At 39.4% G+C, this 18,714-nt stretch overlaps 1 protein-coding gene across 4 annotated transcripts in view; it reads left to right on the top strand.

Moving 5' to 3' along the window:
- The window catches only part of pak5 (p21 (RAC1) activated kinase 5), a 173,785-nt gene that overhangs the window by 20,148 nt on the left and 134,923 nt on the right, over positions 1-18,714 (top strand). The window contains exon 2 of one of the 4 annotated variants that reach the window (XM_008116114.3): positions 8,379-8,477. The exons of the other annotated variants lie outside the window; for them this stretch is intronic. The gene's annotated coding sequence lies outside the window, so the exon portion shown is untranslated. The remainder of the gene's footprint in view (positions 1-8,378; positions 8,478-18,714) is intronic. 4 annotated transcript variants of the gene reach the window in all.

Here is an 18,714-nt window from a genome sequence, read left to right as displayed (position 1 = left end):
TCTCAGTTGCCAACTCCTTTTCATTCTCTACTCTCACTGGGCAATTTTAAAAAAAGATATGAAGTAACACTTTCAAGGCCACAGTCTAAAGTCTACCCCATTCTGATACTCATTGCCAAAAGGATTGGCCCTGGAAGTGTTGAGGTAGATGAGGAAGTATGAATAGTATCTTTCATTCACATATAAAATGTATAAATTAACATTTCATCACTGAGTGATCACTGCCATTCACCATATAACTGTAACTGAAGTGGAAGCATATGGCTGAGTAGTGCATGGAATTTGCTATAATAAGTTGTGCTTAAATACCTCCTGTAAAAGCATCAGATTAGTCTGATCTTGGAATCTAAGTAGGGTTAGCCCTGGTTAAGATTTAGATGGGAGACCCCCAAGGAATCCTTGTTGCTGTAGGCTATATTTTCAAGGGCAGGAACTAGCAAAACCACATCTGAAAATGCCTTGCTTAAGAAAATCCAATTAAATGGATGGAATTGCCACAAGTCAACGGGCAACTTGAAGGCATGTATATACAGTAAAACCCCGCTCGTTCGAGCCCCGCTCGTTCGAGCCTCCGTGCAATCCGAGCAGGTGAATGGGGAGGGCTGCAAAGGCCCTCCCTGTTCACCTGCTCGCTGGCGTGCGTGTTGCTAGGTAGATAGTAAGCTACCTAGCAACATGCACGGGGCGCTCGCCCCTTGGGAGGTGGCCCCTGCGTGTTGCTAGGTAGATAGTAAGCTACCTAGCAACACGCAGGGGTCATCTCCCAAGGGGCAAGCGCCTCATGCGTGTTGCTAGGTAGCTTGCTTTCTACCTACCAACACGCACGTCCGACTCCTTCGCCACGCCGGGCACCAGTGTTGCCGGGCCCGGCGTGACGAAGGAGCCGAGGCACGGGCGGGCAGGTGGGTGAACGGGGAGGGCTTTTGCGGCCCTCCCCCTTCACCCACTCAATGGAGGTCTCCCCTCCGCTGGAAGGCAGCATGGATCCGGAGGGGCGCAAACTCCTCCGGATTTATGCTGCCTCCCAACCGAGAGGTCTCCCCTCCGCTGGAAAGCAGCATGGATCCGGAGGGGCGCAAACTCCTCCGGATTCATGCTGCCTCCCAACCGAGAGGTCTCCCCTCAGTTGAAAGGCAGCATGGATCCGGAGGGGCGCAAACTCCTCTGGATTCATGCTGCCTCCCAACCGAGAGGTCTCCCCTCCGTTGGAAGGCAGCATGGATCCAGAGGGGCGCAAACTCTTCCGGATTCATGCTGCCTCCCAACCGAGAGGTCTCCCCTCCGTTGGAAGGCAGCATGGATCCGGAGGGGCTGCAAACTCCTCCGGATTCATGCTGCCTCCCAATGGAGAGGCCTGGTAATCCGAGTCATCCAGTTGACCGAGCTTAGGTCCGCCCGTTTGACTCGGACTACCGGGGTTCTACTGTACTCACAAGTTGCACCAGTGGTTCAGAAATGGAATTACAAAGATTAATGGTTGGGAAATATGTCTGAGCAATTGCTACATCACATGGTCAGGCAGTGTACTATGACAAGTTGACATACAAATTCATGATATATCAACAACTCATGAGTTTTCATGTGTGGGTGTATTATTGGTCATGATACATAGTCGGTGATATAGTAGATAGATAAGTATATTTCACTCTTCACTTACTATATTCTTGCATGTAAGAGAAACAATAAAATCAAATTTTCTCTCCATTGAACAAAATAATAGCTTTTTGTGCATTTCATAGAATCATAGAGTTGGAAGAGGCCACATGGGACATCTAGTCCAACCCCCTGCCATGGAGGAAAAGCAAAAGAACCCCTGACAGATGGCCATTAAGCATCTGTATAAAAGTTTCCAAGGAATGAGCTTTCACTCGATGCTCGTTCCAGTAGAGAGTTCCACTGATTAACAGCTCTTACAGTCAGGATGTTCTTCCTAATGTTCAAGTGGAATCTCCTTTCCTGTCATTGGAACCCATTGCTCTGAGTCCTAGTTTTCAGGGCAGCAGAAAACAAGCCTGTTCCCTATTCATTATGATATCATTTCACACGGCTCTCTCAACCTTCTCTTCTCTTCAGGCTAAAAATACCCAGTTCTTTAAGACATTCCTCATAGAGCATGGTCTCCAGACCTTTGGTCATTTTAGTTGCCCTCACTTAGATGCCTTCCAGTTTGTCAATATATCTTTTAAACTGTGATGCCCAGAATTGAACACAGTATTCCAGGTGAGATCTAAACAAAGTGGAATAGAGAGGCACCATGATTTCCCCCTTTTGATGCAGCCCAATATCCAGTTGGCTTTTTTTAATCTGCTGCATCACTCATCACATTTTTCTATTTTCTATTTTTTTTTTAAATCTTTAGGACATTTGGATAAAGTTTCAAATAATTAATTAAAACAACTTTTTTCTTTAAAAAGTATTTGAAAAACAAATAACCATGACCCTACATCAGAGAGGCACAGAATAAAAGTTCCACAAGTGGAACTAAGACACATCGCATTTCATATTTGCCCTTCAAGAAATCATCTTCTTAGCTGCTGTAGCCTCTCCCCACATAACTATTAATGGCTGGTGAAGAGTTTGGAACAGAGGAACAGCCTCTAGCTAGGTTCCTATAGTTCAGGGGTCCCCAAACTAAGGCCCGGGGGCCGGATGCAGCCCATCGAAGCTGTTTATCCGGCCCCCATGGCACAAGGGCAGAAGGGAGTTGGACTAAATGACCCAAGGGGTCTCTTCTTCTCTTACAACCATTATTATTATTATTATTATTATTATTATTATTATTATTATTATTATTATTAGCAACATTGAGGCTGGGTGGCCATCTGCCAGGGGTGCTTTGCTTGTGCTTTCGGTGCACAAAGGCAGAAGGGGATTGGACTCAATGGCCCAAGGGGTCTCTTCCAACCCTCTTTTTTATTATTATTATTATTAACATTGAGGCTGGGTGGCCATCTGTCAGGGGTGCTTTGCTTGTGCTTTTGGTGCGCAAAGGCAGAAGGGGGTTGGACTCAATGGCTCAAGGGGTCTCTTCCAACCCTCTTTTTATTATTATTATTATTATTATTATTATTATTATTATTATTATTATTATTATTATTATTGCTCAGTGGCCAAATATAGTCCGGCCCTCCAACGGTCCAAAGGATCGTGAACTGGCCCCCTGTTTAAAAAGTTTGGGGACCCCTGCTATAGTTCAATGCACAGCAACAGGCTCCCCCAGGGATCACTTAGAGGTCTTCTCTAAGCACTGACAAATAACATTATTATGATCTTAAGGAGAACTTTTATAAAAGGCAGTATCATTAGTATTTGATCCCAGCGTATAAAAAAGTTATTAATGTACATTGGAAATTGAGATAGCAAGAAGAAACATTTTATCATATATGGTGAACATGTAACAAAGCAAAAACAATGGAAATATAAATTGTCTGATCCAGAAGCTATTTAAGAGAAACTTTTTTTGGGACTGCTGAATGAACAGAGAAAGAAGAAACATGAGAGAGTACTGCAATAGATAATTATTGTGGCAAGGTTGTTGTACGTGAAGAAATGGAGGAAAATTGATATAAAAAAAAGAGGAAGATTGGTTGGCGAAAATGTTTGCATTGAGAAATGGATAAATCAGATACAAAAACAACCCCCCATAGGGCAAGGTTTTTTAAAAAGAGTTTGGGAACCATTGATTTATTTTAGCAAGAAAGAGGTGAGTTCCAAAATAAGTAATTTAGATCATGAAGTAGAAGGGTGAAGTAGTTTGAGTGTAGGGAAAGTGTTATTCAATATCATAGACACGATTGACAAGAAAGTTGGAAGACAACTTTATTTTTTTTGAATTTTGTATTTCTTTTTGTTGTAGTTTTAGTAGTTTGTGGTCAAGTAGTTGTTGGTAGTATGTGATGTATCTTTGTATAATAATGTCATTGCAATAGGTCTATCTGTACAAACATACATGGATGCTACTCTACCACCCAGCAACTACACCTCAACCTTTGCTCTCCAGCTGGTAAATGACCATGTTGGGGAGGCCAGCAGACATAAAATAAACCAGACTTTCTCCATTTTTTTAATGTAGTTCTGGTTTTGTCAATTATTGCACTGTTTCTTGCTAATTCTTAGCCCTCGCACCCTGCAATCAGCAATTGTTCTACACCAATGTCAATAATTTATATCACCCTTTTAAATTTCTGATAATTCCTCAGTACAGTGGTAGGTATGAACATGGTGAAATATTAAAAATATAGCTTGATGAGCTCACCAGTGTTACTCATAGAACTGAGCCTGAAAAATAATGGTAATAATAAAATATGGAGGGATAAAACCAGGCATCAGGAGCAGAATCTTGACCTGGTACTTGCCCAAGGGTACCAGATGCTAACACAGTCCTACTATTGTATTTGACAGTCTTGGGTTAAGCAACCACACTTTTCTCAACAATGCTCTCTTTGGAATCTAACCAATGAACGAGTACTGCTCCTTTTGAATACAGCTTTAACCAACTTATTCGATGAAGGAATTCTGTTTATACTTGGTAACAATCTGGAGGGAAAAGAGACATCCTTGAGCAGGCATGTCTTAAGTGTAAGCCATTTATTGTTGTCTAAATGGTCTTGTTTACATGGATTTCTTTCCTTTGTGAATCTTTCTTGAGCATGGGCAGGATTCCCCTTCATGGAGATAAACATGTTGCACTTTTGAAGGGGAATATATTTAATTCTCTTCACCACAATATTATTTTGAAATGATGCTCATCAAAGATAAAGTTTCCTGCTATGTGTGTTTTCTCTCTTCTTTTCCTCTCATGGGAACACTCCTGTTTGAGGTTTTGTACTATGAAAATGTACTTGGAAACACCTTTAAAGACAGTGTGTTATATTTTCTGTCTTTGAAATGTCTGGGGAAAAATGATCTAATTAAAGAATAGACCTTAGGCAGAGAAAACACGAGCTTCCCTTTAACCTGGCAGATAGCTGTAGAATTCAGGAATATGCACCTGTGTTTTTGTATAACTTGTGACTGATTGAGAAGCAAAAGTTTTTGTAATATAGAAACAAGCCTAGCAGTGTATTAATTTGTAAGTCTGTTCCAGTCTATCCATTAGAGTTATAAATGTCCTTAGAAGAATACCTATTTAGCCTATCTAACATGCCGGCTGACTATGGATAAACACATAAATAATTAGTATGGAATAGAAAGATGTAACATGAAAAATATTCCTAAAAGATATAGCAGTCAAAATTTGTTCTAGGTTTTTTTTTCTTTTGGAAAATGTTCTACCACTGAAATAACAAGGATTAGGGTTAGCATTAGGATTAGGGTTAGAGTTAGATTTTACAATTACATCTAAAGTAAAAAATCGAAGCAGTTGCAGTTTGGAAGTTTCTGTATAGAGAACAAATATGTACTAAAAGGTATTGGGGAGAAAGAAAATTGTTTTTCTGCTTCTCATCATTTTTATTTGTTTTATCTATCAGTTTTCTTCCAAGCCTTGGACTAAGGGAAGCTCAAAACAGAATGAATTTGTATAGACACAACATGTTATTTTCTTCATAGAAAATGTTTCCAGATCAGAATGTTCTGTTCTGTGTGCAAAAAGAAAAGAAAAGAAAATTCACGCATGTAATTTTTTATACAGAATAAGTCTCAAACTGCAAAGATTTTTGTGAGACCAGGATTTTTTTCCTTCTAAGCTTGCGTTTTAAAATCATTTTTCTATCCTAAGTGGATAATCATATTTAAATACAGTAGAGTCTCGCTTATCCAACGTAAATGGGCCGGCAGAACGTTGGATAAGTGAATATGTTGGATAATAAGGAGAGATTAAGAAAAAGCCTATTAAACATCAAATTAGGTTATGATTTTACAAATTAAGCACCAAAACATCATGTTATACAACAAATTTTAAAGAAAAAATAGTTCAAAACACAGTAATGCTATGTAGTAATTACTGTATTTATGAATTTAGCACCAAAATATCACGATGTATTGAAAACATCGACTACAAAAATGCGCTGGATAATCCAGAACGTTGGATAAGCGAGTGTTGGATAAGTGAGACTCTACTGTACCTGGAAAGTCTTCCTATAGAACATGGGAAAAGCTTGTTTTCTGCTGCTCTCATACAAAACAATTGATTTAAATTTCAAGGAAAAAATATTACATCCAAACTTTAGGAAGAATTTCTTAACAGTAAGAGCTATTTGAGAGTGGAATAGATTTCTAAAGTCATCTTCTTTGGAGGTTTTAAATAGAGTTTGAATGGCCATCTCTCTGGAGTGCATTTGTTGTATATTCCTGCATGGCATAGAATTAGATGGCCTTTCTGGTCCCTTCCAATTATGTCATTCTGCTATTGTTATATTAGAACACTGATGAATTAAAAGCCATAGCAACACAGCAGTAAGCAAAACACAACACACACCCCCATCTAAAATCCCCTCTCTCAGGAACCAGCAAACTGCTGAAAGCCTCTGTGAATATACAGTGGACCCTTGGTATTCACTAAGGGTGGTTCCACGAAACCCCATGAACCAGAATCCATGTATTCTCATCTCATTATATACAGTGCTGTAGTAAAATAGTGTTTCTTATATAAAAATGGCAAAATCAAGGTTTCAGTTTTGGATATTTAAATATATTTTCAAACCATGGATGGTAGACTTTGGGTGTAGAATTTGTGGTTACGGCAAAGCAAGTATAATTATAATCTAATCTAATACAATTGAGCTTCATTGCAGTGAAATTCCAAAGCCTGGGAACTACTGAGAAAGTTCTTCAAGATCTGAAAATAGTAATTGCTTTTTAGTATAGATAAGACCACATATCTAATTCAGTCACTGAGTTTGTTTGTTTTTTTCTTAAGTAGCAATCTTGAGAAATGCTCTAGTTCTCAGGAGAGGGAAATGACAACTGAGCAGATTTGTGCTTGTTTGTCATGATGGCTTGTTAGCGGTACAGTGAGTACACTGAGAAGCAGGTGGATGGGAATCTATGCCAGCAAAAGGCAGCTTTGGAAGCTTTTGTAGTGCAAACAGGCAGAGAAAGAAGCCAGACACAACAGTGATGAGACAAACTTCTTAGATGCAAATGGAGACAAAAACATGTATCAAAGCAACTACATAGATCTAGTGTGGTACATATTTTTAGTAGAGCTGAGCCAAAATAGGTCATCTAAATCTTCAGCTCTCTTTCTGTCATCTGTAGAGTTTGGAGTGATTTCATCAAGATAAGCAGAGAGGAGACAGAGGAGAGGATACAAGGTGGTGCTGAATTTTCTCCCACTTCCTTCTGGTGATGGTTGTGTACCCTTCTGCTACAGTGTTCAGCTTCATTTTATCTTTCCCTATCCAGAAAATATTGAAACTAGGTTTGAGTCAAGCCAAGTCATTCCCAAGATATACAAGGCACTTGTCTTTCTCCATGGTTTTCAAGTGCTATGGGAACATAGTAGTGCTAGCAATGTCTATTCAAGAAAGGTTTCTTTTTTCTATTTGTTTCTTGTCATTCTAATGGTATAATTCTCCTCCCCCCTCCATGTAATGGTACCATATACAAACAAATAAAAAATGAGCTTCAATTTAAAAGCATTTAAATGGTTACACAACATTGGAAACCATCAGACACAGGAACGGCTGGTTAAATGGTATTTTATATATATATACTTGGATTGTTTTTATAGGACTATTAGTTTAAATTGCTCTGTTGTGAATTTTACCTTCTAGATTCATTGTACAGGACCAATAGTTTTTAAATCGTTAGTTATTAATATTTATAGTATTTTAAATTGTACTAAATGTTAATCTGGTTATGGTTATTGTTGTTTATCATGTATTCTCATAATTTTGTATTATTACTTGTTGTAAGGCACCCCGAGTCCCTTTGGGGAGAGGAGGTGAGGTATAAATAATAATAATAATAATAATAATAATAATAATAATAATAATAATAATAATTTATCAATTTTCAAAATGTGTGCACAGTAAATCAGCTCATCCATCTTGCAAAATGCTGTTTGTTTTCCAATAGTGCTATATTGTATTGACCACCATTCTCATTATATGGCACGTCATTACAACTTATAGAGGTGGGAGATTGAAGGTGTATCATTGTGGAATTAATGCAGTTTGATGCCACTTTAACTGCCATGGCTCCATGCTATGAAATCCTGGGTTTATGAATTGGTGAGGCTCAGGCTCTCTTTGTCAGAGAAGACTAAAGACCTTGTAAGAATGCAACTCCCGTGATTCCATAGCATGTAGATGCACTGTGAGAAAAAATCTGAAAAATTTGTTAAAATCCATAGCTGGGAGCCTATGGTGATTTTCAGGTACGTCCTAGACTATGGTCCCTTATAATACCCTGGGGTTTGTTCTTCCCATCAGTGCTCCTTTCAGATGCAACAGCTTTAAAGAGTACTCCAAAGCATGAATGTAGAAGATAAAGACCAAAGATCTTGATATCCTTGGTTATTCATTTGCAAGGTAAGTTTCTTCTATTCCTAGTAAACGATGTCTTAAAAATTTAAATACAGATTTTGTAGTTCAGAAACTTAGCTGAAATAGGATAGGATGTGTACCTTCAAGTCGCCTGCCAATTTATGGCAATCCCATGAATTTCAAGAAATCCTCAGAAGTGGTTTTGCCAGTTCTTTTCTTTGAACTATAGCCTACAGCAGCTAGTATTAATTAGTAGTCTCCCATCCAAGTAGTAACCAGGACTGACTCTGCTTCACTTCCAAGATCAAACAGGATCTGCTGTTTAGGTGTTTAGGATTTGTACTCTTTTTCCTCTGAACTTTCACGTTATTGGTGAGAAAAAACAGATGGAATTATGATCGGTTTCCATTTGAATCAATGACCATGACCAACTTGTTTCATTGATTTTAGTGACACCAAAATTCAGCTAACTTCATATAAACAATTTATGTCATATTTTTCCTTGCAAGAGAAATACATAGCAACCTGATATATCTACTGCTCTTCAAGCACTTTAAAAAAGATTTAACATGCTCTTCTCAAGGGACACTATTGTTGAAGTTTCATTAACTTTGCTACAAGTAAACTGAAAGAGCTGTTCCTTATTTGAAAGTCCTTTGCTTGTCAGTTGTCAAAGGACATAAGGAAGTTTGTGTGGTTTCACTGGAGAAAGGCAATAAACATCTTGAATGGCTTTGAGAGATTTTCAATTTTCAGTTACTGCAATATAATATCCAAGCTACATTAGACAATACACAGTTACTGAGCAGGCTGTACTTCTAAAATGTAGTTATTTACACAAGTTTCAATGCCAAGTGAAATTGATTCACAGTGAAAATAAACTGAAATTATGAGAACCAGGGCCAACACAATATATTTTTCTGTCTGTGACAAAGAATAAATGGCACCTCTAGCTTACAATTACATATTGATAGTTCGGTCTTACTTCATAGCGTTGGCAATGGGTCAGGGCCATCTCACTTTGGTACAGAAAAGGTTGGGGCTATTTTTGCGGGCAGGAGGCTGACTTTGAAAAGTCTTGACCTAGGGTTGGTCTGGAAAAATACTTGTCTTGAATAGATCCAACGTTGTAGATAATTATACTAATTGAATTATCCCAAAGCTAAGCATTTCTTTTGCCTCTCTGTTGTACTCCAGGGCAGGAAACACCTCTGTACTTAGCCGTCACATTTCATTCCAATTTAAAACAGTAAAGCAGTTTAGTGAAGATTATATAAAAAGCAGGTCAGTGAAACCAGTAAAAAGGTCAAAGTCTAAATGTATAAAAAGTCTGTAAGATTCAAGGTACAAGAGATGTTTCAAAATCCAAAACAACAAGACATCCAGCAGAGAATACAAAAAGGCAATGTTAAAATCCAATACAGAAATCCAGGAATATTCACTTAAACTCGAAAGCATGAAACATGAACCTAGATTTCCCTTAGCTTAGCTAAGACTTGATCCTAGATGCTGCTTCTCAAACTCCAACATTGACCAAACTGCCAAAAACCCCGTCTGATCTCTCTAATATAGCCATAAAACCATGCCATCCCCTGAGAACCTGATAAGGACTTTTTGGCTAACAAGCGCTATGACCTTCTCAAACTCTATTGGGCAGCTCTGCATTCACGAACACTAAATCTCTTTATCTATCGGCTCATTAGTCTGTTCACCTGGCAGTTCATCCTTTGAACTCCTCTCAACCTCTGACCTGTCTTCTCTAGCAAAAGGCTTCTCAGCAACATCTTGGCCCCTTTGTGGAATGTGGCCTTCACTAGTTGCTGGAGACAGAGATGGCTCAGTTTCAGGACTTAAAATCTCCTGCTGACTCGCAGGCCAAGAATCCCCCTGATCCACTTCCTCAGTGACATCAGGTGCAGGCACAATCAAGGGCTGAACTACAACACTCTCCACCCAGAATTTACCTAGACACACATTCCAATCAAGGAGGAAAAGGTCACAAACTTGTCACAGGGCATGGTGTGCAGAGGTGAACTTGATGAACAGTATAATGATTACTGTCTTTTTGAAAACTATCATAGTTAACATATTCAGCTGCTGAGAATTATTGTTCTCGTATGTAAGAGCATAAACTTTGGGAGATCTGCGAAAGTCAGCTATTGACTAGTTCTAGTTTATTTTTCATCACCAAAATGATGGCATCAAGAATGCAAACTACCCTTAGAACCAAAGCTTGGAAAGTTACTTTAAAAATAATGAGTTACTTATTTCAAGGCCTAAATTATCTGGTTATACATTGCTATAATTAGTTGTTTAAAAAGTTTTCGCTTGTTTGTCCATCAAGGATAAATGTGTTGGGTGGGGAGAGGGTGTCCAGGGAATGATATTGTCCATGTGTAACCTTTCCATGTTTTCCCACCACTCCTCCCATTTTTTCTTTCTGTTGAAAAACATTTTTTGTGTGAGAGCATTGGGATAGGTGGGCAAAATGTGTTCCACAAGCTGTTCATCAGCTCCCAGTCATCCTTTGCCTTGATCATGCTTACACTTCCTAATGGAAGTGACTGGGCAACAGCATTTGAAGGACTTCAATCTACTGAGTCCTACTGAGCATGCTGCTAGTGCTCTTCTCCCTCTCCTCTTTCTCTAATTTCTTCTTTTCCTCGCTGCTGCTGCTCCTGCTTTTCCAGTCTAGTAATCAGGTTGTGCATCAATTGCACTACGTTGGAAAGAGCACTACCAGAACCTGCTCAATCGCAGCTCCAATGTGGACGAAGAGGTTCTCTCACAAATCCCGCAACAACAAGCCAGGGATGAGCTTGCAGCACTGCTTAGTTTGGAAGAAGTCAGCAATGCCATCAGCCAACAAAAAAACAACAAAGCCAGCGGACCTGATGGGATCCCTGCTGAAATCTTCAAAGAGGGTGGACCTGAGCTGATACAACAACTCCACCAGTTCCTTGAAAAAATTTGGGTGACTGAGAAAATCCCAGCAGACTTCAAGGATGCCAATATCATCACCCTTTTTAAGAAAGGAGATAGAACAGACTGCGGGAACTATCGCGGTATCTCCCTTCTAACCTCGCTGGGAAAATTCTCGCAAGAATCCTTGCAAACCGCCTTCTCCCTGTTTCAGAAGACACCCTCCCAGAATGTCAGAACGGGTTCCGTCCCTCCAGAGGAACAGTGGACATGATCTTCACTGCACGACAGCTCCAAGAAAAATGCAGGGAACAAAACCAACCTCTGTACATGGCATTCATTGACCTTGCAAAGGCATTCAACACAGTGAATCACAGTGCTCTCTGGCCCATCCTCCAAAAATTTGTGAACATCCTGCGGCTCCTCCATGATGACATGATGGCAACAGTCTTGGACATCAATGGCTCCCAAAGTGACCCATTTAAGGTGGAATCAGGTGTCAAGCAGGGATGTGTTATTGCCCCTACCTTATTTTCCATCTTCATCGCTATGATACTTCACCTTGTTGATGGGAAGCTTCCCACTGGAGTGGAAATCATCTGTCGGGCAGATGGCAAGCTATTTAACCTCAGCAGACTGAGAGCCAAAACCAGGGTCACCACAACATCTGTTATAGAACTCCAATATACCGATGACAACATTGTGCGCACTCATAAGAAGACCTACAAGCCACTCTAAACACCTTCTCAGAAGCATACGAGAAGCTCGGCCTCTCATTGAACATCAAGAAAACCAAAGTGCTCTTCCAACAGGCACCAGCTAATCCCTCTGCAATGCCAGGAATACAACTTAATGGCGTAACATTAGAAAATGTTGACAATTTCCACTACCTTGGCAGCCACCTCTCCACAAAAGTCAACATCAACACTGAAATACAACACGGCCTGAGCTCTGCGAGTGCAGTATTTTTCCGAATGAAGCAGAGAGTGTTTGATGATCGGGACATCCATAGAGAGACCAAGGTGCTTGTTTATAAAGCCATTGTCCTCCCAACCCTGCTCTACGCCTGTGAAACGTGAACGGTCTACAGACGTCACACTCAACTCCTAGAATGTTTCCATCAGCGTTGCCTCAGAAAAATCCTGCAAATCTCTTGGGAAGACAGGCGGACAAATGTCAGCAAAGACCACCAGCATTGAAGCGATGCTCCTACACCATCAACTCCGCTGGACTGGCCACGTTGTCCGAATGCCTGATCACCATCTCCCAAAGCAGCTACTCTATTCTGAACTCAAGAACGGGAAACGTAATGTTGGTGGGCAGGAAAAGAGATTTAAAAATGGGCTTAAAGCCAACCTTAAAAACTGTGGCATAGACACTGAGAACTTGGAAGCCCTGGCCCTTGAGTGCTCTAATTGTAGGTCAGCTGTGACCAGCAGTGCTGCGGAGTTCGAAGAGGCACGAATGGAGGACTTAAGGGAGAAACGTGCCAAGAGGAAGGCCCATCAAGCCAACCCTGACCGGGACCGCCTTCCACCTGGAAACCGATGTCCTCACTGCGGGAGAACATGCAGATCAAGAATAGGTCTCTTCAGCCACCTATGGACACACCCCCAAGACAATAGAGATGGAAGACAATCGTCCTCGAACTATGAGGGATCGCCTAAGTAAGTAAGTAAGCTTCTATAATAATGGAATTTGATCTAGATAAGATGAATGTGTTCCACCAATTTCAATGACAATTCGTTCATGAAAAATGTTTGCTGTATCTAGGTGCAAGCATGTGATGTTGAATACTATATAATTTAGGCAAACAATGATTTAAAATCACATTTCAGATTTTACAGGCTGTAAGCCAATTTTACTATGACTTCATCCTCCTGTTCCTCCTTTTGGCTAATTATCTGTTTTCAAGGGAAGTCCTATGTTTGAATGTGTTGCTGTAATCCATAGACGGAAGTCATGTACTACCCAAAATGTTGTTGAGCCACAAGCCCTTTCACACTTAACCAGCATAACCAGTGGGAAGCAATGCTGGGAACTGTGGTTAATGTGGGATATGGTTACAACAGTACAAATAGTTTATTCTCAATATTGCGAAAGAATCAGTATCCCTTCAAGTGAAGACTGTGTTTTAAAAGTATTGGAGCTAGCAGTGTATTTATTATGTGATAGATCTGATTTTTAGAAAGATTGGAATTTATTTGCAGAATATTTTAAAAGAATGGAAAGGGATTTAATGATAATAAGTCCAAGGAGTGAATAATGGAGTTACTTAATTATAAAGATTGAATAGATGTCTAGTTATACATATTTTGTTTTGTATAAATTTTATTTATACTTTGCTGATATTTAGGTTATGGAGTATCAAAATAATCTATTAATAATTTTTTTTTAAATTATATTCATCTATTAGAGTGAGTAATCATATAGTTAGTTATATACTTGTAAGTTATAGGAAGTTATTTTAATTTGTTTAATATTTTGTTTTTGCGTGGTTTGGTTTGGTTTGTTTTGTTTCTGACAGTTTCTTTCAATTCAATGAAGTTACCTTATCCTGATATTGCTTGGCCATACATGTCCCAGTTTTCATCTTTGTAATGCTGCCGGGTATGCTTCTTCTGTAATCCAAGCTGGAGGCCGTCTGTCTCTGAGAAAGGCTGCAGGCAGTGAACCAGCCAGAGCTGGTGAAAGGCATACTGAGCTACTGAAGGCCCTTGAGCCTTTTGTGACAGTCTTGGTCAAGGAGTAAGCCCAAAGGAATATGCCTACAAAAGGGTATATATTTAAGCAGATGGATATTGGGTTGTGGTGTTGCTAGCTATTTTGCAGTTGTAAGAGCTTTGGAGCAATCCTTTTGTATGCACACACTTATGGCATATTTTCAACTTCTATCACAGTAATCAGAACATTAAGTGACATTTCTGATAAAACAAGATGAGCTTTAGTTGCTGGTAAGCCAGCTGGAGTGTTGGGTTTCTCACTACTGAGGAATGTGTTGATTTCAAAACCTATCTGTTATTTTAGGGGGGCATTTTGTTATTTTTGAAAATTCTTGCATTTTGTAGAAGGCAGACAGAAGGACCTGCCTACAGGCCCCTTGTTTACCACCCCAGGGCCGTCTGTCATGAAATACCACTTAGGCATTCTGTGGGATTCCTTATTTTGAAAAAAACACAACATACATGTGTTTCGATAATTTTAAACTCAATTGCTGTTGAGGGTTTTTAGACATCTGAACCCTGTATCATATATCCTCCAACATTTCACAGTTAAAAACCAGAACATGTGTGGACAAAGAACAACAAAGTGTTGTCAAGATGGCAAAATTGACTAAAGAGGAAGAAGACAGAATCTAAGAAATGCTGCAGTAGTTTGCCTTTGCCTAAGCCAACTGGAAAGGGCAAGATTTCACCTCCATCATCTCACCCCAAATGAGTTAAGTGTATACAAACTGCTTTCGTGCTTTGAACTCAGTTTGCAGTAACTGAAACAGGCCAACAAGAGGGAAAGAAGTAGGTACAGAGAAACTGGGGCATTTTAAAAGCACCTGAAAAAGTCAGATGATAGAATAACTCATGTCTGTTCCTGCCAAATCGGGACAGTTGGAAGGTATGATATCACATCTTGGTTGTCACTTAGTGAAACCACTTTGTAAATGCAATGTAGAAATGTAAATAATACTGATAAATGATCAGTTTCTTTTTTCTTTTTGTCTGTAGTTAGATAAACAGACATACACATAAAAAGAAATGAGTAATTTGAATTAATTCAGTTGCTTAATAAGTATTCTCTCTTTCTCAAAATAGAGCCAAAAAGGGTTTTTATTATAAGACAGAATAGCAAAAGCAATATATAGTACAAACGTTTGGAAGCATTAAATGACTAATGCAATTAAATCATGAATTAACAACACATTAAAAACACAGTAAAAGACAAGTGTATACAGCCATTTTAAAGCTGAAAGCCTGATTTAAATCAGGTTGTTGTTTTTTTGTTTTGTTTTTTTGAAAAGAGTGCAGAGAGGGGGCCAACTGAGCCTCCTTTGGGAGGGAGTTTGAAACTCTAGGACCAACTGTTAAGAAGCCTCTTTTTTGTGGCCTCACCAGGGCTTATTTACATGAGTACAAAGCCCCAGACTCACCCTCAATGACCTATTTATTTATTATTTATTTATTAGCAACATTTATATCCCACCCTTCTCACCCCGAAGGGGACTCAGGGTGGCTTACAAGTTATATGTACATACAATATATTATATTAGTATGGCACAATATAAGCATTATATATTCCTATATTGTACTATACCACTATATTGCAATATTATTAATAATATTACATGCAATATAAATACACAATTATCATAGTGTATTATTATAATCGACCTACTGGCTATTTTCATTATGTACATTAGCTTTTGGTGGCTATCATGGAGTATTTTGATCTAAACTTACATTGTCCTGCTTTTACCAATGTTAGGCAATACTTGGGAGCTTGTTGGGAATTCTGGAGTATTCTGAAGCTTTGAGACAGTCTGGATAGTGGGGTCAACTCTGATTTGGACAGATCCATTGTCCAAATTGATACTGGTGACACCATCCGTTTCCTGTACCCATCAGTGGAGAGAAAGGGGGATTGTGTCTAACTCACTGCTGCTCTTAGCTTTCTCCCTCCTTCTTTCTGGTCATGTACATATACTGTTCTGACCAGCAGAGGCACACACAATGACCAGGAGCTTGAACAAACCAGCAGCAGTGACATGTAGGAGGTGACAGTGTAACATATGTGGTCCCAGGCATCCTCTCCTGAAATGGACCATTTCTCCCCAGAACCTTGTTGCCTCTGCTTGCCTTAGTGAGGGAAAAGGGAGCGGGACAAGAAGGGCTTCATTGTGGACCCAGACTGTGAGGCCTCCCCCTCCCCCCAAAAAAACTGAGTGTGCCTGGGTCTTTCCTTCCCACCTTATGGGTCTTTTCAGTTCCTCCCTTCCTGTCTTGTGAGTGTGTTAATCTTTCTTTTTCTTCCCATCTGGGAATCTGTTTTCCCCCCTTCCTTTCCCACTTTGGGAGTTTAGGGGTCTTTCCTTCCCTTCCCATTTTGGGGGCCTGGGGGGTCTTTCCTGCCTTTCCCATTGTCATATTTTGCCAAGTCCTGGTTAAACCAAAAACATTAGATTCAAACTATTATTATTATTATTATTATTATTATTATTATTATTATTATTATTATATTTATATCCCACCTTTCTCCCTGTGGGGACTCAAGGAGGCTAACACTCCACACTAAACAAGTTTAAAAGGTTCAATACAAAAGTTTAAAAAAACAATTAAATAACAGAGTGGTAAAAATAGAATTAAAACACAATAAATAAATGCACCTTTAAAATTCATATTCCCCCCAATCCCACCCAACTCCTCCAAAGCCTGCCCCTTATTCTGTAGACATAAAAAGGTCTTGACCTGCTTGCGGAAGGCCAATATAGATGAGGCCATCCTGGTCTCTCTCTTTCTTCAATGGGGCTATCTTAATCTGTCTCTTTCTTCAATACTGATATGACACAGCATTACATTTTCAGTGTAGATGTGCCCTTAGTTGTTCTATCAGGGCAATGCTGTGGGAATGGAACAGCAATCTCCCCAAAACCTCAAATAAAAACTCAAAACTCCTCACAATTTTCTGACAAGCAAAATGTTTGCTATGATAGTGTACGTGTATATATATAAGCATAAAACATACTATATACAGACATGGCACAAAACTGGGAAGGCTGGCTATCATATTAACAAAGTTCTGAAGTTAACATATAGACAGCCCATAGCTAAAAACTTTGTGATCTTATATGTTAGTACACACTCTCGGTTGGGAGTGAAATAAATTCCAAGTTCATAGTCCAAATTATTGTGGTCATGCCGAAAGAGTTCCAGAGTCTGTGCAATAATAAATAGCAACCAGAATTCCAATCCAAAGTCAATAAAAGCCAGCAGTCCCTTGATAGTAGCGTCTGAGGTTGAAGTCATAATCCAAAACAAAGAAGTCCTAGATGAAGTCCAGAGTCAACAGGGTCGATATAGCAAATAGTTCAGAATTATGCCATGAAGCATAGATGCTGCCACCTGCAATAAGAATGAGACCTTGAGAACCTTTTATCACAAGTTCTCAGGTGTTGTTTATGTAGAGCTCATTTCTTTGCTAATCGAGCAGACCTGCAGATTGGGGCATGCTACTCATCTGTATTCTAAAACAAATGGACCACCTCCCACCAAAGCCCAATTTGCCCAATTCTATAGTTGGGGTTCAAGGAGCTCTTTGATTGTAGGTGAATGATAAATCCCAGCAACTACAGTTTCCAAATGTCAATGTCTATTTTCCCTAAACTCCAGCAGTCTTCACATTTGGGCATATTGAGTATTCGTGCCAAGTTTGGTCCAGATCTATCATTGTTTGAGCCCATAGTGCTCTCTGGTTGTAGGTGAACTACAACTCCAAAACTCAAGGTCAATGTCCACCAAACTCTTCTGGTATTTCCTGTTGTTCATGGGAGTTCTGTGTGCCAAGTTTGGTTCAATTCCCTTGTTGGTGGAGTTCCGAATGTTCTTTGATTGTAGATGAACTATAAATCCCAACAACTACAACTCCCAAATGACAAAATCAACCCCCCCCCCAACCCCACCAGTATTCAAATTTGGACATCCTGCATATCATATATTTATATTACAATTCATAACAGTAGCAAAATTACAGTTTTGAAGTAGCAATGAAAATAAATGTATGGTTGGCGGTCACCACAACATGAGGAACTGTATTAAGGGGTCACAGCATTAGGAAGGTTGAGAACCACTGCTGTAAGGGATGGTCATATTGTGAAAACAACATTCCCTCAACAATTTAAAGACTTGGGCAGCCTCATATGAAATGATACGAGCTTTCACATAGTCTGGACCTACATCATACAGAGCTTTATAGATCATACAAAGCACTTTAAATTGTACCTTGAAAGAAATGAGGAGACACTAAAGCAGTTTCAATGAGGAAGTTTCAGTGGGCCCTTGGTATCCACTGAAGTTTGGCTCCAGAACCCCAAGAATCCAAAAAATCCCATTATATACTAGTGTAGTTTAATAGTGCTCCTGGTGTAAAATGGAAAAAAAATCCAGGTATACTTTTTATTGTTTTCTTTAATATTTTTGAACCACAGTTGGTTGAATCCATGGATACAAAAGTCATGTCTTTGGAGGGCCAACTGTATATGCTTCCTAGAAGTGGCTCAATTGAATTCAGAATTAACTTAAAGCAAAATCATAAATTCATACATATGTATGTACATATAAATTGAGATTTAAATTCCAAGCTCTAAATGGCC

Source organism: Anolis carolinensis, chromosome 1 (genome assembly GCF_035594765.1).
Source record: "Anolis carolinensis isolate JA03-04 chromosome 1, rAnoCar3.1.pri, whole genome shotgun sequence".
Taxonomy (NCBI): Eukaryota; Metazoa; Chordata; class Lepidosauria; order Squamata; family Dactyloidae; genus Anolis; species Anolis carolinensis.
Note: the sequence above shows the minus strand (reverse complement) of the source record. Positions and strands in the feature narration are given on the sequence as shown.